A 26,270-nucleotide genomic window follows, 5' to 3' on the forward strand; every position below is an offset into this window, starting at 1 on the left:
GCTGTTGTTGTGAAGAGTGTGACTATGAGTGAGTCGGTGAGAAGTCTTGATTTATACTGACTACATGCCTGTCAGACTGAACAATCCAAACTACATTTGTGAGGTTACAAATAATGATTTATTGAAACAACTCCAGGAGAGTTACTTCAACTGTGTCATATACAGTGCAAATACTCCAACACAAAGCCAAATACCTTGCTCAGAAAGGAATGACGGTAACGATCAAAACGAATAACAAATTCTGAAGAATAAAGTAATATTTGTATTTCCATTGTTTTAAATGTACCTTTTCATAATGGCTGTAAAAATAATAAATAAATAAATAAATAAATAATATGATATGAAATATATAAAATATGGCTTAATACCATATCTTTATGTCTGATACTGATACCGCAACCTTGATCTCCCGATACTGATGCCAATCGAATGTCAGTAGCTACTGTTTGTTATTAGGGTGATTCTATAATTGCAGATACATTTGGTCTTTGAAGTCATTCTCTTTTTTTCCAACTTTTTTCAAATGGTTACATTTTTAATTATTTTAATAATGTGTTACTCATTGTTATGAATTACAAAATGTTACAGTCCATGACAATATAATGATTTCTGCAAAAACTTAAATAGCTGAAAATCGTGATTTCTTGTTGTCTGAATTAGTAAGTGCATTTTTTCCATCACGTACCATTGTGTAATCTAAATATTTTATTGTACTTTTGTTTTATATATATATATATATATATATATATATATATATATATTATTTTATTTTTTATTTTTTTGCTTGCTTTTTTCTCTTAAAATGTGTGTCCATAAACCTTGCGTCAACTCTGTTACCATACTATACTTTGCCTTTAAATTAGTAGAATTATCACCCAGAACCCACACGTACAGGAAATGATGTCACTTTCCCTCACTGATAAGATCTGAAGCACTGAAAAGTCTATGTGCTCTCTTTGAGAAAATATTTTAATCTAAAAAGTTCTTCGTTATTTTATAAAGTGTCAAAACCATTACCACAATATAAAAAGGAAAACGGAATTTTTCATTGATCACATTTTGTGTTATTTAAAGGTCTTTTAATCATGATTTCATTAGTGGCATGTGCTCTTAGCATATATGCTAGCAAGTGAAGTTTTTCCCAAAAAATAAATTCAATTTTAAATTCTGTTACCATCAAATTCTGTTACCAAGGTAACAATGCTGACAATGCAGTAACAGAATTGACAATTCTGTTACTTCACAATTCTGTTATTTAAAATGTCAACTCTGTTTAAGAACTATTTTCACACACACACACAAACAATAAAATTGTTGTTTAAAATCTCATAACCATTATTAATTTATTTTTGCACCTTTTGCACTTATATTTTAACAACTTTTTTTGTTCTGTTTAATGGATAATGGATATTAATGGATATTGTACATTTTCAGATGAAAAATATTTGCTCCAAGTGAACGGTTCTGTGAAGACATAGGTATTTATTCAATTTTTAAGGTATGTATGGGTGAAATATTATCTCAGTTTTAAGTGTTGGAATGTTTAGACTGCTTGTCTAATGAAACAAGAAGGATTTTTCCTGTTATGATTATTGTCATTTCTACACATTGCCTAATTTGTCCATAACAGAGATGACAAACAATACCATAAAGACATCTGTTTTTGTCATTAAAAGTAAAAAAGGAAGTAACTTGTGTTTGGTAAGCACTGAAATATTAAATTTATAAATACTAAACAACAATAATATATATATATATATATATATATATATATATATATATATATATTAGTGGATATATACAAATAAAATCCAAACCTTTTAAATAAAAGCAAGCACAGACCTTTATGTTCAGATGCATCATAATGGGAACACTGGATCATTTTTCATGTTGATGACTGTTGCAAGCAAACACGATACACTCTGTCTGAATGTAGATTGGAGAAGCAGTGGAGATAAAAGTTTCTGTAAACCTCAGTTTAACATTGTACTGTAATACTGTCGATTTACAAAACATAATATTGTCTGTTCCTCAAATAGAGCTATTGAATGTCTTTGGAAGGATGACCAATCCAATAAAAACATCCATACTGAACCAATAACAAGTAATGGATCAACTCTTCCCTAACTATAATGGAATAGAAGTGCATGTAAAATTGTTTTTTCACACACATCTGGATCTTTTTATATAGAGATGCAAATAATTTTGGAACAGATTTACAAACTCCTTTCTTAAAGAAGAAGAAATTATCTTTTCCGATTTTAAGTCACTTGACTTGGTGACAAGCCTGTGAATAGTACTAATGAATTCTGAATATATGATGAAATAGTGGATGCCAACTATTTGTATTCGAAAATCATTAGAAATCCACTGGAGGACTGAAAAATTAGACCTGTTACGTTATATTGGCTCTGCATCACTGAAATTGTAGTAACTGTGTTCTTTTATCCACAAACTGGTGATCGGGTGACAACAACAATATGAGTATATGGATTTTCTGGTTACAGCATCCGTGTGGAAATCTGGTACATATGCTGTACGGCCGAGGTGGTCTGCGCATGCATGACATGAGACTCGCAGTGGATATTTGGGAGAGAATTGAGAAGGACACGCTTAACTGAAAGGCTGCGAGGGGTGTGCGGCGCACCTATGGCTAGACTGAAGACTGAACCCACACACTGCTGTGAAAGGACCTCTGGCAAGTTCTAGGCAGCACCACAAGGTATATGTTTTTCCACCAGAAGATTCAGCCGTGGCGCTTTCTCATCAGAGCGAGCGTGTGTACTCGGCAGAGCGTGAAGAGGCAGATTTTCCGGTAGCACAAGCCTGAGATGGGCTCCTGCATCTGGGGCTGGCTCGACCAACTCGCCTCCCACAGAGCTCCCACTGTCACAGCTCAGAGAAGAGATACAGCAGCCCCAGGACATGAAAAAGGGAGGGGGCTCAGGGAGCGAGCCAGATAGACAGAGAGAGAGAAAAAAGTCAGAGAGAGAGCAGAAGTGATAGAGGTTGCTCCCGGCTCATTTCTCTACACAGAAGCCCATCTGCCGGGCACCCATGGTGGGACGACATCACTGCTCTTTGCCAAATGACAAAAAAAGCTCTGACGCCACAGGAAGCCAAATGCAATCCCATGAATCCCGGCATTGCCATTATTCCTCAGAAAGCCTTAAAAGTGCTATCTCTGTCCTTATGGTGGCTTGTTGATTTACTCTCAGTTCCATCATGACTTAAGTTGACTCTAATGTGCGGCAAAGAAGCTCTCAGTGCATTTTACATTTGAAATATGGGGATGGTGTATATATTTTCTTTCTCACAGAGTTAGTTCCATCAACGCTCAACACCAGGGGGGAAAAGGGAATTGACTCAGAGACCACAAAATGGTGTTTGCAGGCAGAATCTTGTGATATTGTAATATTTACTGTTAGCACCTCAGGCTACACGCCACGCTTGGCTGTCGCCATCCAATGAGTCGCTCCGAAACGGAGCACATCTGGTGTCTCTCCCCACCCTCTCACCCATTCCGTCTCCGTCTCGCTCTCTCTCTCTCTGTAGCCATCCGTTTTTGTGATGCTTTTGCAGAAACTCGAAAATGTTAAACTTTTCACCCACTCTTCGTGCCTCTCGCCTCCGTCCGGTGCTGAGGAAGTGGCCTGCTCGAATTGATCACCGCTAAGGCCGATAATTCATTGTGATGGAGGCTCCATGGAGTGAACATGGGGGGCTGAGGCCACGCACTGTCACCTGCATACTAATCAGCTTAAGAGGCCAATAGAAACGCAAGGGTTGCGGTCACATGACCTGCAGTTTATTGTCTGATAAATGACGGGTCACAAAGGGTGTCACATCCCTCAGAGCCACGTCTTGCTGTCTCAAATTCCCTGTCAAACAAATTCACAACGCACGCACACGCGTTCGCTCGCACTCCGACACACAACCGACCTCGTATCTGGCGTCACGGGCCAATTCAGGTCCATGCTTGAAGCACTGTCAGCACACAGGAGAAACTAACTTCTACCTCTACCTCTAACTCATGCAATTACTTTCCGTAATGTGTTTTGGAGGAGCACGGCAATTTGATTATCAAAGCAACACACACTCAACCCTCAACACTCCCTGAAGTCCTGGAGAAGGGGGAGCTAAATATTTCACTCTCTGTTGGGAAATGTGTCATGTGTTATGGACACATAATTCTTTTTGAAGCTGAAGTATCAATCCAGGTCACTCAGCACTTATTTAACCAACAAAACCTTCTGGCCCGCATTTCCCAAAAGCACTGTAAGCCAAAATAAATCGTAGAAATGATCGCACGGATCATCTTAGAATTACAGGCTGTTTCCCAAAAGCATCGTAACTTAAGTAGCACTTGAAAATCGTCTTAGATCTATGAGTGCTTTGGAGTAATTGTAGCGTGAGATAGACTCGTGCAGCCACCTGCAAGACAGCCAGAAAATTACATCTAAATTGAAAATATAGCTATGATGCTTACACTTCACACATTATACGTATATGCTTTAATTTCTAATTTGTCTTGATTTGGCATTTCTAGTAAAACATTAGTCAGAGTGTATAACTTCGTATTTAATTCAAATCATTAATCTTACATTCAAATTCAGGAACAATCCTGGTGCACAATCACTGAACAAACATGAGTGGTGGCATGACTTTTGCAGACAATGAATTTCAATTAAACTGGTGGGGTTATATTAAAGGGGAAAATGATTTGTGCAATTATACTGTAACAATATCACTTTAAAACAAAGCATAACCCTGTTTTTACTTTTGATGCCCTTGAAAAAGAGCTTCTGCTTCCTATTGTGAACTCCACAATACTCGACCAACATATCATGTGTCGGTGCCACGATCAGTCACATGATTTCAATGGGTAACGACAGGTCCTACTGACCTTGGAAGCTTGTTCCTCATTGATGCAACAGTGCAAATGCACATCAGATGAATGAAGCAGTGATTTTGTAATACCAAAATTATATTGTGAAAATAATTAGTTTAAAAACACTTGCTCCTGAACTGGCTCAGTACCCAGTTTATTTTAACCAGCTGGCTCCACTAAATCACAAACTGTAGATATGATAAATAATATATGTTTATGGGCCAGTTTAACAGCTTGCTCAAGTGCAAACCGTCTTTTGATGTTAAAATAGTATGCCAGTTTTACGCGTGACCTTACTGAATATGCATTTGTAGGAATTTTCCATTTCAGACGCAAAATTTAAGGGAATATTCAAATGAATAACACAACGGGATTTACTAACGTTTTCGCTTGTCAGATTGGTATTTGCGCCACTATTTAACTCCCCAAAAAAGCATGTCTTAAACTGTTTTGCGCTTGAAATGACTGCAATTGTTGTTGCTAAGACAAGGCACCACAGAGAACAGAAAGCGCATGGTAGAAGGGAGAGGATTGTTCCCACACATTAATTTATTTGGAATGCCAGAGGAACACATTATCTGAACATATCATTTGCCAAGCCATGTTATTTTTAATTTGCTTAAGGAAATAAAAGATGACTTGGACCCCTCAACTAGGAGTCACGCAATACCAGGTATATCAAAACTTCTTGCAACCCTTCATTTTTTCAACGTACTGTGGCTTCTTTATTTCTTAATTCTTTTTCTGCCACTATGTTAATTTGCGCTGTGCTTGGTATATATTGCATTGGACGATATGTAAATGAGATGTGTTCTTTAAATGACCATATGTAAAATGACCTATTGTTAATCCCCGCCCCCCATAGTTACTGTTGCTCCCTTGGACAAACAAACAGAGTTGCTCACTGTCTTACAATGACAGCTGTCAGTGTGAAAACCTTGTACCACAATTTTTTTGCACAGTTTTGGACACAGCAGGGCCATCATTCAAGTGGGAGTTAAATATTCCATGAAGGGAAATATAAATGTTTTTTAAATAAATAAGCAAGAGAAGTCTCATATTAAAATCGGTCGTCACAATCGCGGATGACAACATGCAGGATCAACACTGTTCATGTATTGCAGGGTACAATTACCTTAATTTTTATTTACCACTTAACCATTTTAATAAGGAGAGATAATAAAATGTAGACATTTGTTTATGTGCTTTTGACCTACACTGTACATGATGTGACAACAGTTCGCTATTAAGTTTAGTATATTAGCAGACTCTTTAGCTAACATTACTGTTAGCTAGCTGTGTATGACAACCAGAAAATAAACATTTTTGTCTTCATTGGGATTGGGGTCGAATGCTTAGGGACATTTTTCTCTGTTTTGTCTGGGTTTAGGAAATGTAATAAAATAACTTCTAATGCCTATCCTCTAAGGATACCTGGAATCATTGTTACAAGTACCATAGGCACATAGTTTTTCCATTTTTGTAGCATAAACACAATCAAACCAGTGCAAGCTTCGGGTCTTCCAGTGTTTCTCTATGGCACTGAAACCTAAAGAAACCTTCAAGTTCCACTCCCCGTGCAACTGATACTCGACTGCCATTGGCTCATTTGCTTTCAAGGGGAGGGGCTTACTGATAGGTCAGTTTGCACATTGATAGTAAATCAACCACAGAAATTACCATCATTTTTGGATTAGCACTTTAGCGCTAATTTGCACTGTTTAGTTAAACTGGCCCTATATTTTCTATCAAGCATTCAAAATATGGAACTATGATAATTAGAGTATTGTTTCTGACATGCACTATACGTGGTAGACCAATCACAACAAACTGGGCATTCTGACCAATCAGAGCAGAGTAGGCTCACAGAAAGGAGAGGTTTAGAGAGACAGAATCTTTGAACTGCTTAGAATGAATCGTTTGAGAATCGCTGGAAAATTAGGTGATATTAAATGCATATTTTGAGAAAATAAAAGCATTGTTTGACCTTGCATGCATATAGACCTATTGTAGGAGACTCTCAAAACAATATTAGGAACCTTAAAATTGGCATTTTAAGATTATAATTTGTAAATACACATTTCCCTGACTTACAAGTATTTTTAATGTTATGTGGTAGGATGTCACATTGAAGACACTTACCGAAAAGATGTGATTCTACAGTGCAGGTGAGACCTCTGATGAAGTTGTACTTAATGTGTACCACACAACTGAAGATGAAGGACACTAGTCTAGGTTTTTGTGTTTCACCGCTTGTTTAATTCCGCATGCTGCCACAATGCACTGAGACCCAACTTGCCCTCCACGCTTTATGCTGCTGTAACGATTGACATAGACTTTGAAGAAAAGACCAGTATTTTCCTCCTGTTTAATTGAAATGCAAACTACATCTGTGGCAGTGCCAGAGAATTGCTAATATTCTTTTTGCTGCAATGATAAAGGCCTTCGCTATTTCTGTGGCTATCGGCTTGGTCATGTGTGTAATTGCTTCATGCTGCCTCAGACCCTCAAATGCACCAATGTAAATATTAAAGAGAGCAGAGGCTTAATAAAACATTGTTCAAACAATACAGGACGGATCTTGCCGCGGCTGTCCATCTGCAACGGGGCTCTATCTAGATGAGACCTGTTACATAGTCAGAAGAATATAAAGGGAGAAATGAATGATTTCAAGCGAACATAGAAAGAGAGACACAGAGGAAAGGAAAGGGGGGGACGAGGAGGGGCGGACCAATAGATCAGTCAGACTTTTTAATGGTATTGATTGGCTACAAGGCTGCCAAAGCTGATGAGGGCCAGTCTGATACCCCACTGTCACCTTGACCTTGGTCCAGGAGTAGCCTTGTGACCTCCGACCCAACAACCCCAACCGCCAACCTCCGTAATCCTGCCGCGTGGACAGTCCACGGGGAAAAACGTCCAAATGAGAATTGACTTTCCTCAGTTTGGATGCTGGAAATGTGGGTTAAAGTATGTCAATAATGTTTCACAAGAACAATTTTTCCCCCAGAATAGCCGACGCTGAAATGAATTGACATTTTTTTGCGAGGAAGGGTCCGGGGCTGCGGAGTACGAAAGCACTTGAAGGGAGTTCTTGGACGCTAACCGCTTGGCCATATTGATCGCACGCTTAAAGTGCACACACACACACTCTGAAGAGCATTGAGATTCAGACACAGGGCACAGGGAACCCGTGTGCACCACCACTGCCCTAATGGTAATTGCTTTCGATCTTCGCTCGTACATCCATGATTTACTGGCTTCTCCTGATGAATAGCTGACACCAAATATTTTGGAAAGAAAAATGTATCACAATGTTACTTTTTTTCATCTGTGCCATTTGCCTTTTCCTCTCATCCTCTTCAGGAAGCTCTTCAGGAGCACAGGTGGAGGATGCCAAGTGGAGAACTTCATTAATATTACAAAGTAGAAAAGCGGCCGTTAAACATGGTAGTGGATCATTTGGAGAGGACGCTTGGCTTTGTCCTACCCCGCTCCATCACGGCAGCCTCCTCTGTCTGTGTGAGGGGTGGGGAGAGAAGAAATGGCTCTTTCAGCCCCGTGGCATAATTACTTCAGATGGATTGCGGCAGGAATTGCTTGTCCCTCACTGAAACAGTCAGGTGCCATTAATTGCCCTCTAAACACATCATTCAGGGTTGTTTTCAGGACATCTTTGGACTCCTAATAAAGGCAAAGTGTTTGATTGAACTGATTGCAGCTGTAGGTCATCAGGAAACAAACTCTCGGTTCTAGCTCCTGAAAAACTGCACAGCATTCAAAGGTGTTGATGTGTCAGAAAAATTACAGGGTTTGGATGCGACAGTCCAGTTTCCTTTTGGCCCTCAGAAGGGATCTTTTTTTTTAGCTGCCTGCTACCTTTAAGAGTAAATCTTCCTATATTGTGTCTTATATCTAGACTAAGCTTGCTAATTATGTAAATCCAACCAGAATTGTGGCAATGTATACTGACAGACACTTTACTTTCACTGAGCTTCTTTATTTGTCTAGCTCTCTCCTGCTTTAGCCCAGCTGTAGCTGACAATTTCAACTGCAGCAGTTTATTAAAGAAGATTTCAATCTTCCCGCAGCCTGTTCAGAGCAGACTGTTTGTATCTGCTTTCTTTTGCGAGCTGCCGATGGTAACCCTGTTTACAATCACAGAAAAACAACTTGCAGGTCCATTTATTCCCAGCAGCCTGTTTTCCTGTCAATATCTCAGTCAGGTTTGCAATTTCTGTCACTGTACTTAAGTATAAGACATCGTTTTAAATGGGCAATTTGTATTGTCAGGTGTACTTGCAACAGCTCAGAATGAGAAACAATGGTAACACTTTATTTTAAAGGGCCAATTCTTGCTATTAACTACTGTAGTTGCTTATTAGCATGCATATTACTAGCATATTAGCTGTTTTTGTACTTATAATGCACACATTAATGCATTATACTAATATATAATACATAATATAATATATGACTACACTTTGAATGTGACACAGGAGATAATCTGAAGTGTTACCAAAACAAGATTTTAGTTCTGCAGATAGATTTGGTATTTGATCTGCAGCAGTGTTTCCACTGTGAGACACTGTACAATACAGTTCTCCAAAATGAGATATTTTGACTATCTAGTACCTGGTAGGTAGTTGAAATGAGACCTGTGTGACCTCCCTTTACTTTGAGCATTTGTTTGTGTGAACTGTTTTAACAGCCGAATTGACAAAATGGATCCAGTCCAAAAGTTAATCCCATAATGTGTTTGTCAAGCTTCCGACAGTGACGATATGGCTCTTCGTCAGGCCTCTCATCAACACACATGGCTCTTCAGTCGTTTCATACTGTTTGTCTAATGGACTGTCCATTTTGACACACTGCAGAGAGTTTTCGAGTACTGTTTCATCTCCGCTAAGTGGCCATTTAATTAATGTCCAATAATATGTGTCGTTTATATAAATAAACACTGGAATTGGTTTAGATTTTTCACTGGTATGACAACCACAGAATAAATGTATTTTTACTGGATTTAAGTGTCTGAATTTACAGCTTGAGGTGTAACCTTTGACTTCTGGAATTTCAAGGAATCTGAACTGCAGACTCAGAGTTATATTCACTCTGATTACACCTTCATAATGAAGTAATTTTCATTTTTGAGTACGCTTGGCGTAGCTCCAGTTACTCTAGGATGGCCACCAGATGTCCAGACGCATCTCTAAAGACTTTCTATATTTTATTTCATTTGGATGAAATTTTATCTCTACCTCACTAAAAATGTTATTTATACAGTACATATGTAAACATCGGAAGTATGTGATCAGATCTTAAATCAAGTGCTTAAACAATCATAACAAACATACCATATTTTATTGACTAATCAAGAAAATTGAAATATGTGATTTTAGGTATTTAGTAACTTGTAGAACCTATAATACACATTTGTGGGGAAAAAAAAAAAAAAAGTGTTTGCATTTAGAATAAACTAGAATAAAATTTACTCACCCCCATGTCATCCAAGATGTTCATGTGTTTCTTTTTTCAGTCGCAATGAAATTAAGTTTTTTTGAGGAAAACATTCCAGGAATTTTCTCCATATAATGGACTTCAATGGTGGCCAATGGGTAGAAGGTCCAAATTGCAGTTTCAATGCAGCTTCAAAGAATTCTACACAATCTCAGCTGGGGAATAAGGGTCTTATTTAACAAAATGATCTGTCATTTTCGTAAAAAAAGAAAAAAAATTAACTACTTTTAAACCACAAATGCTCATCTTGTACTAGATCTGCGGTTTTCAGGCATAAAAACGTGACAATTTACGTATGGTTAGATCTTTCTCTGCATACTTTGGTTAAAAAAGATACGGTAGGGTGAAAAACTCATTTCATTTACTCTTCCAACTTCCAAATGGTCCGACAATGTTGTTTTACCTTATTTTGTAAAAGTCGTTTGACTTTCTTTGCAGGCTCGCTTTGTAAACCCTGAGTCGGTACTTTTACCTACATCACATGTGACCTTCCCAACGTGATTACGTAATGCATGATGTCGAGCTAGTGCAAAGACCAGCATTTGTTGTTAAAAAAGTATACAAATTTGTATTTTTCTTAGAAAATGACAGATTGTTTTGCTAGATAAGAGCCTTATTCTTTGGCTGGAGTCATGTAGAGCCTCTTGATGCTGCAAAGAAACATGTTATATTACTATTATACTAATACTAATATTATTTATACATTTTGATATAAAGAGGACAATTTAACAGCTAATGTAAACAGACAGAATTTTGCTTGTCAAACACCGCAAGTGTATTAACAAGAGGTCCAGAGGAGCAGGAAAAAAGCACTGAAATATTTATGCCGGTTTGATTCGGATCACCCCCTAAGGATGAGACACAAAAAAACATGCAATCTGTGAATAGCCGCAGGCAAAGTAGCAAGAAGGTCAGACCTATAGGTTTTTCTTTACATGGAAACCCGCCCATCAAAAGGAAACACAGAAGGACGAGAAGAGATATATTCTTCACCTGGGAGCAGAAATCTCAGCTTTGACGGGCTATAGATTTTCCCCCTCCCTTTCCCTGTTGTTTCAGACATCTTTCCTCATTTTACTGGGATCAAAAATCCATTTTGGATCATCCGTTCAATATTAAATCTGGCAGGTGCTTGTATACACAACAAACTCAATTTACGCTAAGGTTTTGAAGTCTTTCACAGCAGCATCAGTGGCCAACATCAAAGAACCGCTGTTTCAGTTTTAATACCACGGCAAAAAGGTTTCGCATCTTCATGTCAAGTTGAGAGATTCAACAGAACGTAATCTTTTTTAATTCTCCTTCTGGAGAAGTTCTGTTTTCATGGTGGTATGGAAATGTTTACTGTTAGTTTTTAATTTTTATGTTATTTCATGTTGCAGTGATACCAGAGAGATTAAAGATTATTAAAATCTCTCTTTATGCACACAAAGTGTGTAAAATGTATACAGATGTACCAAAAATGCACCCAGCATTAAAAAAAGGAACAGGATTCTAATTTAATCATTCCCGAAAATGCTTAAAAATAATAAACACAAATGTAGCATGCTTCACAGTTTCCTTCATCCAATTTCCAGTTTACAAAGTTCATTTCAAATCTGCTAATCATTGACCTAAACCCCGAGTTTTCCATGACAACTCCCGCCAGAAGACGCAAGGCTTTGTCTCTCATTTCCCCATGGTTACGCAGTCAATGAGCCTGGAAACATAGCAACGGGAACCAAGCCCTCTGTGCCTAATGGAAAATTCTAAGTCCCACCAAAGGGGTCCTTGAGGGTAAGACTGAGACATGCCTGATTACTTTTCTGTCAGACTTAGTATTGCTGCTTCAGTATGAGTAATACACGTAATACTACAAAAAAACGACAAATTTGAATCATCAAAATGACACAAAAAGAAAATATGATACTCAAAGCATCTTATATAAAAAGTGTCCATATTATAGGCTAAATAAAATGTAATGTAATTACAATCCAGCAATTACCCAGTAAAGCCCAGACATAATCAATAGGCCATCAGACAACAGGTCACACTGTCAAAGGTCAAGTGTCATAGGTCATTGCTAGCCTGGTCCGGCCTAGTTGGCGTACTTGAATATATTTGTGTGCGTGTTCGGTATAAGAGATGATGCTGATTCTAAGCTCAGATAAATATTGGTCTGAGCAGAGAGCCCAGTGAGATACAGCTCTGAATAGATTATCTGTGCCACATGAGGCAAGGTGCAATCTATTGATTGGGTTACTGTGCTATTTTAGCCCAGAGTAAAGGACCTCTAAATGATTTTAGGTGCAGTTGCTTCAAATGAAACAGCTAAACTTGAGAGTGCAATATTAGCTCACAACAGAGGGGGCTGATAATGAAATTACAGTTTAGTTTGAGGCTTCTATTTGATATCTGTATAACGTGAGAGAGGCTTTGACCATGTGTAGACCGAGTACAGTTGTAACACTGAAGATTTCCATTCTCAAGCAAGTTTGAACTTTCATCATCCATTTGCACATTTCACATCGATATCCTCTTTTTGTGTGGAATATTTGAAGCGCATAGCCTACATCCCTGCAAAGATAATTGAGAAATTATTTACTTTTGGGGAGTACTGTATGTTTTACTTCTTTTTTTATTGTGTTTAGGTCATAGTAAAAACTGTTGTGATTCCTGATTTGTTTTCTTTAAATTAATATTAATAAATTTCAAATTTAAAAATGAAAATTGATGAGCTAGGGACAATGGACGGTTATAATCAAATCACTTGTTGTCATTTATTGTGGAAAATATGAATGTATCCCATATTTATTCTGGTCAGTATTTGTGCACTACTTCACTCCACTTCCAGATCAAAAAATTACAGATAATGTACTTACCTCCTTGTCATCCAAGATGTTCATGTCTTTCTTTCATCAGTCGTAAAGAAATTATGTTTTTTGAGGAAAACATTTCAGGATTTTTCTCCATTTAATGGACTGCTATGGTGCCCCGAGTTTGAACTTCCAAAATGCAGTTAAAATGTGGCTATTTACAATTTACAATTTAATTTTTAATCTTAAACACTCGTCATGTCTTGCTCTACCTGAACTCTGTGTATTCTGGCTCAAGACAGGGTATGTTGAAAAACTCGTATTTTCTTCCTCAATTGTATTATTTTTATGAAAATAACCGATCGTTTCGCTAGATAAGACCCTTCTTCCTCGGCTGGGATTGTTTGAAGCTGCATTTAAACTGCATTTTGGAAGTTCAAAATCAGGCTGTAAAAGTCCACTATATGGAGAAAAATGCTGAGATGTTTTCCTCAAAAAACATAATTTCTTTACGACTGAAGAAAGAAAGACATGGATGACAAGGAGGGTGAGTACATTATCTGTAAATCTTTGTTCTGGAAGTGGACTTCTCCTTTAAAAAGAAAAAAAAGCACTCTACTACATGTATGAGACAAACATGTTTATATTTTGCTAGAACACTGTGATAAAAATAGGGATGAAGCTACATTCATTGATTGCTGTTTATTAATTTATTTATTTTGAAGGTTGCATCATGTTTAAATCCTGCATATTATTGAATGCCTGCAGTGGAGCGCTGTGAATCCAGTAGGAACTAGAAGAAGAACTCGTTTGGGTGCATGGTGCGTGAATTACCGTCATATCTCCAAGTGCTTCGATGAGCACTCCTAGCAGGCTATGGCCCATCAGCACGCTCCTGCCGGCTACCAGCATGTTTTGCCATTTGTAGCCGCACTACACCTCTGCCCGCTCTGATCCGTGACCCTCTCCGGCACGTTCGCGAGGGATCATCCACACGTCATGCAGTAGTACATCATCTGCCCCATCCTGTGTTAAAGCACCCCCTACCTCACCCCGCTCCTCAGCTCCCAGTGTTTCTGTGAAATATGTGCAACTTCCTATTTAAATTAGGAGCCCCTGAACCATGAAGAACACCACAGGTATCGGTGGAGGAGGCAGCCGGCTACGACAGCGGCCTGTGCCAAGCAGCTCGCACACCACAGACACACAAGCATTGGGCTGTGACATATTAAACGCAGGGAAAATAAATTACCTCCTCCCTGATGACTTATGTGCTGTGTCTTCAGACTCTGCGCTGCTCATTGGGGAAATCTCCCTTTTTTTGGAAGTGGTTGAACTGTGATTTTTTAAAATTTATTTATTTATTTTATCAGCAGTTAATTTGGCACTTTTCATGAACAGAGTACAAAATAGGGGAGAAAATGTTCTTTTTTTCTTTATTGAACAAATTGCCATTAAAAAGAAGTGCTTGACCTTCAGGAAACCAGCAGTGTTATATAAATATTATATGAGCTGTTTTGTTTTCTATTCATTTTATATGAGGTCTGCAATTTTTGCAACCCTGTTATGTGTGGAATTAACAAGTTTTTAAATCATGATTTGTGTGATTTATTCATACATATTAAATAAGTAAAACAAAACATTAAATAAACATTAAATAAATCTAATGAGACCATTTATAAAGTTAATAATAATAATAATAATAATTAAATAATAAACATTTTTAAGTTGCTTATTAATAAATGTTCTAATAAATGTAGCTTTTGATTATTGATGATGCTTCTAATTATGTGTCTGATTTTGGGTTCATTTTAAGCCAGCCATATAGTCATTTTTAACATTATTTGAGTTAAATAAAACTACCCAGAAGGTTGCTTGACCTATGGGTCAAAACAGCCCAGTCGCTGGGTTTGTCCATACTTTACCCAGCATTTTTTACAGAATGGGGTCATTTTTATCATAATAATGATACTTGACAGGGTTCAAAAGAACATGATAAATTCAGTGAACACAACATTAGTATAAACAGACAAAGTGGCATGAAATTGTTTACTTGTCTACCTGCTATGCTAAAAATAAAATAATAAAAAAGGTAACTGCAACTTTTCATCTGAGAATTCTAAGTTTATAACTCACAATTCAGACTTTGTTTAAACACAGAATTGTGAGACAGAAACACACACTTCCGAGTTCACATCTTTTTAATATCTCTTAGTTAATATCTCACAATTCTGAATTGTGAGTTTATATTTTGTTTATATCTCACACTTGTCATTCTTTCTTATTTTTATTTTTGTGGTGGAAACTGGCTTCCACATGACTGGAACTGTCTAAAACATCATATGTTGGTCTTTAGAAGATCAGCTGGTGAAAAATATGGAAATGAGGTGAAATTGTTTTTCATTGTGCTCAGAAATTCATGTCACCGGCTGCACTTAATCTAAAACTACCTGCCATTAATCTTTCACTATATCAAGATGAATTGTAGATACAAATACATTACATACGTTACTGCAAGAAAATAATAATAAAAACACTTAACTATACACTGCATCTGTGTCAATTACTGAGTAATTGCGACATAATTGTTCTAGAAACAGGTGAAACCATTATTTGCTTTTTAACTACGGACATTCTGTTTACTGTTGCTCAAGTTGTTTACTCTTCTGTTTGCCTGCTTTGACATGTTTTGCGCATCAGCAGAAAGTCTCTCATTACTGTAATGAGAATCTTTCAGAGTCACATGGTGAAGCAATGACTGAGCCAGGTGCAGACAAATAACTTCTAATGTACGTATTAAGTTACACAGCAAACAAAAAAGGAAGAAAAATCCATACGAGAGTAATGAGCCAGTGCTGCCTGCTCTAGAGTAAACATAGGTACTGTTGACAAACTGAATCCAGAGTCTGATTCAATAAAGAGAGCCATAATAACGGTCCATACTCATGATTGCACAGACAATATACTCTAAAAGAGGTCATACAGGACTGCTGAGGCTAATCTAGACTAATGGATTGATTACAGTCTTATCAATATTACTAAACATTAGCAAATACAACAGCGGATCCATGATGCAGTACAATTTCTTTGTTCATTTTTGATTGGTCATGATTTATGTTGTAGCTATAGCAGTATACACAGTCACATGCTCTGTAATGATGAAATTATAACTGAAGTTTAGACCAGCACCACTACACTGCTACCCAGTTAGCCTAATAATGTTGATCACAAAATTATCTATGTTTACAAGTTAAAGAGTGTTTATCTGTTTAGAGAAGGTTATGCTAAAGATTGAAAGTGGCTAAAAGAGGGAGAATCTGGATATGGCCAAACAGTTTCACAAAACTATGACGTAACACCAACTGCACCCTCGTGACCAAGAACAAATCATTCCCAGAGTCATTTTACTAATGAATAGATTCAAATATGATGGAATGGACCCTATATTAGCCTATATTACAATTAGTTTTACAACCGCAAAATGGCTTGCAATAAATTAAACAGAACAGTGTGGATAGTAATTAGATTTTCCCAAAAAAAAAAAAAAAAAATCAGATGTCTTCTTCCCTATGTGGTACAAATACAGAATTCTGTACATCTGGGCAGCTATCTAGCTAAAAATAAATGAAACAAATGAATGAGAAAAACACCGTGAACACGATCCATTCTGAGCTAGGTCAATTCTTTTTTTTTTTTTTTTTTTTTTTTTTTGAGCTAGGTATTTTTTTAGGGAATTCAAAAAATAGGGTTGTCTGTTGAATGGATTAATCTGAAATTAAATATTTAAATAAATTAAAATTAAACAATTATCATAAAAATGGTCAAATATATACATTGATAACTCTGTTTACCCTGATCTGTTGGCAAATTCCATAAAAATGAATCGTCCTATCATTACAGTATCTCAGACTGCCTCAGCTGCATTGTCCAGTCTTGTCCATCTCACACTTGTACATGAAATCATCAATAAAAATAAAAATAAAATAAAATAAAATAAAAGGGTTGTCAAACGATTAATCGTTATTAATTGCATACAAAATAAAAGTTTGAGTTTGCCTAGTATATGTGTGTGTACTGTGTGTAATTATTATGCATATATAAATACAAACACATTCATGCATATATTTAAGAAATATTTGCAAGTATATGTATTTATTATAATTTTTATGTAATTTATATTATATATAAATAAAAATATTTTGTACATAACATATTTCTCTTAAATATATACATAATAATTACACACAGTATACACACACATTTATTAGACAAACTCAAACTTTTATTTTGTATGTGATTAATCGTGATTAATCGTTTGACAGCCCTAAAAATAAAATAAAATAAAATAAAATAAAATAAAATAAAATAAAATAAAATAAAATAAAATAAAATAAAAAAAAAAAATAAAAAACAAAACAAAACAAAACAAAACAAAATAAAATAAAAGTAATTTCTTTGGATTGTGTCCAGGAAATTCAGACATATTTAATTTTGTTATACACTTTATAACACTTAAAATGTTCACTGATTGACAGCCATAATTTCATGTCATTTAGTCACATCAAAATAGAGGGAAGACTGAGGATTCAACTTACAGTGTGAGTAGCAGAGGGAATATCTACAAGAGGAATGCAGGAGAAGACTGCTCTCTCTCTCTTTCTCTCCCTGTCTCTCTCTCTGTCATTCTCTCTTCTTAAGAGGCCTAAGATGTTCAAAAGGCATAACAGAGGGAGGGCTGGCTATTCTAAGGTATCAAACAGACTCCTGGTGACTTTGATCAGTGGTATCTTATTCAATGCGAAATTACGGCACGGCGCTTCTCGACTTTAAGACATGCTGGTGAAATGGAAACATATAATAATATACACAAAACCAGGCAAAGAATGAAAGAAGCCTTTTGTCAGTACTTTGATTACTGTTAGGCATTGTGACTCCTGAACAGGCTCTTACAATTACTACAACAGAAGAACAGGAGAGAGGGAGAAAAAAAAGAGTGAGAGAGTGAGACTGCTGGGCTGAACTCGTGTCATTAGACATGCAATATTGGCTATTCTTGCTAGTTAGAGAGGATATTATTTAGTGCCTTCCAGATTAGTGTCACTATGTGGGTCACATGACAACTGGACAAAAAGAAAATGCCAGTTCAGAAAACCTGAAATACAGAATCAAAGTATATCCAAAAGTTGGCTGATAAATTCTGCATACCAAGAAATATTGGTTCAATCACTGTCATGCATTTAAAGCAACCTACAGCAATATCAGATAAAATGAAAATCAAATAAAGGAATATGAAAATAAGGAAAATGAAAAATATATCATAAAATGATGAAAAGATAAACTGAAAGGACAACGTGATGTATATGTAAAAATGATTTCACATACTTACATTTTAATGGAATTACTGGAATACTCCCTGTCAAGAAGATGCTTGAACTCCTTCTGTCTTTCCATCTCCACACATAAATGACATTAAGTTTTGTGTGTGTGTGTTTTAAATCAAGACGCTGGACTTTGGATTAATGTTGTAGCAAAATAAAGTAAATTTTTAACATTTTAGCTTAATGTCATCTTCATCAAGTACTGTCGTTGCTGATTCTATTAAGAGGATTTTAGGGGATTAAATTTAATAATTAAAGCTACTTATTATGTAAAGACATAATTTTGATCATTTGTGACCCTGGACCACAAAACCAGTTTTAAGTAGCACCGGTATATTTGTAGCAATAGCCAAAAATACATTGTATGGGCTAAAATTATAGATTTTTCTTTTATGCCAAAAATCATTAGGATATTGAGAAAAGATCATGTTCCATGAAGATAAATTTCTACCGTAAATTATCAAAACGTAATTTTTGATTAGTAATATGCATCACTAAGAATGTTATTTGGACAAATTTTAGGGCTTTTTCTCAATATTTATTTTTTTTTTTGCAGATTCCAGATTTTCAAATAGTTGTATCTCGGCCAAATATTGTTCTAACAGCAGTTTTTTTTTTTCTCTAGGGCAGCAACAAAGTTGTGCAAGTGTGTTCTCGCCATTTGGTGATGAATGTTTTATAAACAAATTAAATAAAACAGAAATAAAAACATTATTGGCTTAAATATAATTTATGTCAATGTCGCAAAAGCTTTGCGTGCTCGTGACTCTTTAGCTCCACCCACAGCACGCCTCCAGGATCTTGACTGTTTTTGGAGAGAAGTGTAAAGCTGTATCTGTCTTTTATATATCTGGTAAAAACTAAAGACATGCCCTAATGGTTAGGGAGTTGGGCTTGTAACTGAAAGGTTGTGGGTTCGAGTCCCAGGTCTGGCAGGGATTGAAGTTGGGGGGAGTGAATAACCAGCGCTCTCTCCACCCTCAATACCATGACTGAGGTGAGTCCCTTGAGCAAGGCAGCAATAGCAATATGGCTGCCCGCTGCTCTCTGCTCTGGGTGTGTGTTCACGGTGTGTTTGTTCACTACTCACTACTGTGTGTGTGCACTTGGATAGGTTATATGCAGAGCACGAATTCCGAGTATGGGTCACAATACTTGGCCACATGTCCTTTCCTTCCTTTCCTTACTTTATAGGCAGAGCTGGGTAGTAACTGATTATGTGTCATTTGGATTACGCAGATTCCAAAAATCAAATACTTGTAATTAGATTAAATACTCATAATCAGACCACAGTTACTTTCTTATTGATTACATATTCACACAACAGCAACAAACTATTAATCATTTATTAATTCTCCCTAATCCCCCTTTTCCATCTTTTAAATATTCCTTTCTAAAATTCTGAATATACATTCTAAAATCTTCTAGTTTTGTGGATATTCAGAAAAAGCCTGGTGATTAGTCAGATGGCTATAAGTAAACAAAAAAAAAAAAAAAAAAAAAAAAAAAAAAAAAAATTGAGAGGCCACACAGCATTTGATCACTGGATTTACAGAAATCATTTCAATTTTAAGAAGTGTTTTCTCAACATTTCAGCATTGCATCAACTACTAATGAATGCATTCATTTTTATTTTTATTGTCATTCAGACGGTTATGCATTATTATGTCTTTGGAAGGCTTTTGTCTTTCACACACAAAATGCACATGTTATATTTAACACAGGGATTCCAAACTTTTTTTTTTTGTCCAAACTTTTCACCTAATGTGTGACCCTGGACCACAAAACCTGTAGCACAGGTATATTTGTAGCAATAGCCAACAATACTTTGTATAAGTCAAAATTATTGATTTTTCTTTTATGCCAAAAATCATTAGGATATTAAGTTCAAGTTCATGTTCCATGAAGATATTTTGTAAATTTCCTTCTGTAAATATATCAAAACTTAATTTTTGATTAGTAATGTAATTTAAAAAATATATAATATAAAAGTAATATAACTGGATAACTTTAAAGGCGATTTTTGAAGAGTTCAGATGCAAAAGCCTCTAAAAAACGTTTTTCTTTAAAATGAGCATTTCTTTCTGGCTACTTTGTATAGGTTTCTATGTAAGTACTACTTCTGATTGGACTGAGGCTGGAATTTAGCAAGTTTGAAGTAAAAGTATTTGATGGATGTATACAATGTCAGGAGCATTCACTCTATCATTATCTCATTTTTGACCGAGATGGCTTTTAGCTGGTTTTGCATCTAAATTCTTCATTTAGATTTTTTTGCATCCTCAGATTTCAGATTTTAAAATAGTTGCATCTCGGCCGAAAATCCTGTCCTATTCTAACAAACCATACATCAATGGAAAGTTTATTTATTCAGCTTTCAGATGATGCATAAGACTCTTATGACTGGTTTTGTGGTCCAGGGTCACATATATTTACTTGAAGTAACATTAAGATTTTAAGGTAATAAATTAATAATTAAGTTACACATTTGCATGTTCACGGTTCTTTGACACTGATTAATGGTAGCATTACATGCAGGTAAACAAATTAAATATTTCAAATATTTCATTTTTTAGTAAGTTTTTTTTTTTTTTTTTTGATTGATGTTGTTTTAAAATAATTTATTTATTTATTTATTTATTTATTTTTTTGATTTGATGATTTAGTTAATAGCTTTTCATTAAACTCACAACCCCCCTGAAGTTCCTTCACAAACATCAGTTTGGGAAATCTTGACAATATAATATTTAATGCACTTCATGTTGTTAATAGCAATGAATGAAATATATTTTCTTTGCATTTTATTAATATGGTACATGATAATCATATTTAAAGCAATGTGACAAGGGAGTTAGGTCAACAGTAAAAATAGTCTGATTATATTAGCTAAAATGTGTAATGTAATGGATTACGCTACTAACTAGAATTTTTGTTGTAATTTGGAATCAGTAACGGATTACAATTTTAAAGAAATCTACATAGCTGTCTATAGATACTCAAGATTAACAAGAAATTGGCAGAAACTGTGTTATGTCTCCTTTAAATAACGTGGGATCAGTCATCTTGATGCAATATCAGTATCAAAAGTACTGATACTTTTCACCCATCCTTGCTATAATTTAAAGTTCGGCAGAACTAGGGCACAGAATTAGTTTAGCCACATGCTGTTGTCGAACTTCAATGAAATCAATTGTTACTCTGGACTGTTTGGAACAAATAGAGTATCAAAATAAAATCTGAAAAAGTGCTGTGGGTTACCAGCCGTAATGAGATTATAAGCCACCCTGTTCGATGATTCTCACCGGTGGTCACAACATCAGTCTTCAAGTTCCAGAACTGTCACTTCTGGCAGTGAGGAACATGTTGGGTGTTCATAAAAAAAATGCTCTGGAAGTGAAATCTGCGGTTTCTTAAATTCACCTGCTCCGTAACCTTTACCTTGTTAACTTAGAGACAGTGCTCTCCTCTTTTGACAGGCAACTGGAGAACAAATGTCACTCTCTTGAGTGAGTTTGCAAGTGGCAGAGTATGTGTGTGTGTGTTTTGGTGTGTATTTCTAACAATGTGCATGTGTGTGGTAGTGAAAAGAGGGCAGCCTCTGAAACTTGGGAAATACCTGAGGGGGGCCGCGTTCCACGCCTGCACATCCAATAAAAGGATTTCACATGTGATAAGGCCCTGTACCTCAGTTCGGTCCCGGAGAGCCATCTCCCTTTGCTCATCCCTACGTCCGTTGGAGTCAGGAAATCCATTGTCGGAATTATGGGGAGCGGTTCAATAATTCAGATTAGCGCTCATGTTTATTAATGCTCTACATCTGTGCAAACAACGTGTCAAGCAGAGAGTTTATTGTAATTGCCAGAGCAAACAAAACCTGAAAGAAGCAATTTCCAGTTACAATGTGCTGTGCCAAGTAATGAGGCTATTGGCATTCCTGTCCAGTCATACTCGCCGCAGTCTCTCCATCACTTCAACATCCAGCCTGATAGATACTTTTATAAAGAATGAAAGTGCTGGCTAACATGTTAGACCACAAGAGGGAGAAAAATGATTCAAGATAATCATTGCTCCCTGCCCCCACTTCAAAATCTTGCTAGTTTCCATTTAACAGGACTTGTTTTACTTTTTCATAGAGAACTGTTCATTGTTGAGCTGTTGCAACACTTGCTCTGTTTACACTAAGCGGAGACAGCTGATTGGTGTGCTGATCACCACCAGGCTGCCACTCCGACCAAATAAATAATATGTAGAGTGGCGTATAGAAGGGGGGGAAAAAGACAGTTATTAAATTGAAAATGTCACTGGACGGCGGTGTAAGTGAAGGGAGCATGTTTCAGTCCCCCTCTGAATCCATCATTATTACTTAATTGAATTCCAGTAGTAAATATTTAATTGAATAACAGCTTTGGATTTATTGAATTGCCCCCAGAACAGAGGCGAAGCTTGCCTCTTAACGGTCTTACACAAGTGCATTGTTTAAAACATACATTTACATCATTTCAAATGTGATCACAGGGTGCTTTTAACCAGTCAGCAAACCATGCAGGCTATTTCGACAATGCATGGTACTACAAAAAAAAAGTGTAAGTTTTGTAAGATTTTCTATTTTAAAATTCCACATTTAATTCAGTGTGTTACTTGCTGTTTTTTTTGTAATTGTGAAATTTATTATTGATTTTCAACATGATCTCCTGGGAAGCATTTTTATTTATTTACAGGTGCATCTCAATAAATTAGAAGTTTATTTATTTCAGTAATTCAACTCAAATTGTAAAACTTGTGTATTAAATAAATTCAGTGCACACAGACTGAAGTAGTTTAAGTCTTTGGTTCTTTTAATTGTGATGATTTTGGCTCACATTTAACAAAAACCCACCAATTCACTATCTCAACAAATTAGAATATGGTGACATGCCAATCAGCTAAACAACTCAAAACACCTGCAAAGGTTTCCTGAGCCTTCAAAATGGTCTCTCAGTTTGGTTCATTAGGCTACACAATCATGGGGCAGACCGCTGATCTGACAGTTGTCCAGAAGACAATCATTGACACCCTTCACAAGGAGGGTAAGCCACAAACATTCATCGCCAAAGAAGCTGACTGTTCACAGAGTGCTGTATCCAAGCATGTTAACAGAAAGTTGAGTGGAAGGAAAAAGTGTGGAAGAAAAAGATGCACAACCAATTGAGAGAACCGCAGCCTTGAGAGGCTTGTCAAGCAAAATCAATTCTGGAATTTGGGTGAACTTCAAAAGGAATGGACTGAGGCTCGGGTCAAGGCATCAAGAGCCACCACACACAGACGTGTCAAGGAATTTGGCTACAGTCGTCGTATTCCTTTTGTTAAGCCACTCCTGAACCACAGACAATGTCAGAGGCGTCTTAACTGGGCTAAAGAGAAGAAGAAACTGACTGTTGCCCAGTGGTCCAAACTCCTCTTTTCAGATGAGAGCAAGTTTTGTATTTCATTTGGAAACCAAGGTCCTAGAGTCTGGAGGAAGGGTGGAGAAGCTCATAGCCCAAGTTGCTTGAAGTCCAGTGTTAAGTTTCCACAGTCTGTGATGATTTGGGGTGCAATGTCATCTGCTGGTGTTGGTCCACTGAGTTTTTTGAAAAGTCACTGCACCCGTTTACCAAGAAATTTTAGAGCACTTCATGCTTCCTTCTGCTGACCAGCTATTTAAAGATGCTGATTTCAATTTCCAGCAGGATTTGGCACCTGCCCACACTGCCAAAAGCACCAAAAGTTAGTTAAATGACCATGGTGTTGGTGTGCTTGACTGGCCAGCAAACTCACCAGACCTGAACCCCATAGAGAATTTATGGGGTATTGTCAAGAGGAAAATGAGAAACAAGAGACCAAAAAATGCAGATGAGCTGAAGGCCACTGTCAAAGAAACCTGGGCTTCCATACCACCTCAGCAGTGCCACAGACTGATCACCTCCATGCCACGCCGAATTGAGGCAGTAATTAAAGCAAAAGGAGCCCCTACCAAATATTGAGTACATATACAGTACATGAACGTACTTTCCAGAAGGCCAACAATTCACTGACAACTTTTTATTGGTCTTATAAAGTATTCTAATTTGTTGAGATTGAATTGGTGGGTTTTTGTTAAATGTGAGCCAAAATCATTACAATTAAAAGTACCAAAGACTTAAACTACTTCAGTCTGTGTGCAATAAATTTATTTAATACACAAGTTTCACAATTTGAGTTGAATTACTGAAATAAATGAACTTTTCGATGACATTCTAATTTATTGAGATGCACCTGTATTTATAAATTTTACAAGGTACAAATTTGTACCATTTGAAAAGCAAAAAAAAAACTTTCTTTTTTTCCAATTAAGCAAGTCCACCTCTAAAAACTGTCACAGGGGTATAAGCAAATTGCACGAAAACGTACATCATACAAATTCAAACACATTTGTCAACAATTTGCCAAACCGTAAAAAAAAAAAAAAAAAAAAAAAAAAAAAAATTATGAGAATACAAGATTATGTTGAATTTTTATGTTATGATTTTTTTCCTACATAATTTAGTTTTTTTTTTTCTAGTGTATGCATAAAATTACATCAGTGTCTGTTTTTTAATTGCTGGTTTAATAAAAACAAGCTTTAGTGTCATTTGGTGAAAAGGCCTGGTGAAATAAAGCCAAGATGACTAATTCTAATTTAAATGAAAATCAGTATCTGCTAAAAATTGGGTTCTAGCTGTTGCACTCAGAGGCATTTCATGCATTTGCTTGCCTTGATCTAGAGGTCCCTCTCATGGTCACCAAATTTTGCATTTTTAAATGTGGTGGTGTGGTTCAGTGCAGAGCACTTTTCTGTTTCCACCTTATGCACTGGCATGATTAAAGTCTAATAGCTAAAGATCTGGGATAATTCAAGGTTGCAGGTTTAATCACATGTAAGGATCAATCAAAAACTAGAGGCTTATTGAGATCACAATGATTCTCTGTTGGCAGTGTGCCCTTAAAGTTTGTCTCAACTCTGGGTGTCAAGGTAATAAAGTCCAAGTCATGTTCAACTCATTCCTTCATTTTTTTTAAATGTATCTGTTGAACTGATTATTCAAACAATTATTGGTTTCAGCCAGGCATTTATTGAGGTAACAATTTTTTTCTTTCCTTTCTGTCGTCATTTATAGTCTTAAATAACTAAGCCTGTGGATTGAGTGAGTTATTGGTTAATTATAGACCACTACGCAATTATCAGTGTGTACTGAGTCTTCTTGTCGCCCATAAGTCAACTAATCCTTGGCAGACTGACACCATGAGACCTGCAACTTTAAGAATCACACTTCGCACCTTTATAATTGTTTTATATTACTGACTGAGCAGAATGAGTGGATGCAATGTTACCAAAGTTTTAAATTGTAGTATTAGTTGGCTTTATGACTGGTTAATCATCATATAGTATCATAATATAGTTATTTGTCTTTGAAATTTAAGTAATATTTTTAAATCTTATATCTTAATATATATTACTGCTCAAAAGTTTGGGGTCATTTTTTGAAATGTTTTTTTTTGTTTGTTTTTTTTGAAGGAAGTCTCAGAATGCCCACCCAAATACAGGAATACAGTAAAAAGAGTAATATTGTAAGCTGTTATAGCAATTTTGTAAAAACATATTTTAAAATCAAATGTATTATATATATATATAAAATTCTATATACTATGGAA

The sequence above is a fragment of the Labeo rohita genome, chromosome 6 (genome assembly GCF_022985175.1).
Source record: "Labeo rohita strain BAU-BD-2019 chromosome 6, IGBB_LRoh.1.0, whole genome shotgun sequence".
Classification (NCBI taxonomy): Eukaryota; Metazoa; Chordata; class Actinopteri; order Cypriniformes; family Cyprinidae; genus Labeo; species Labeo rohita.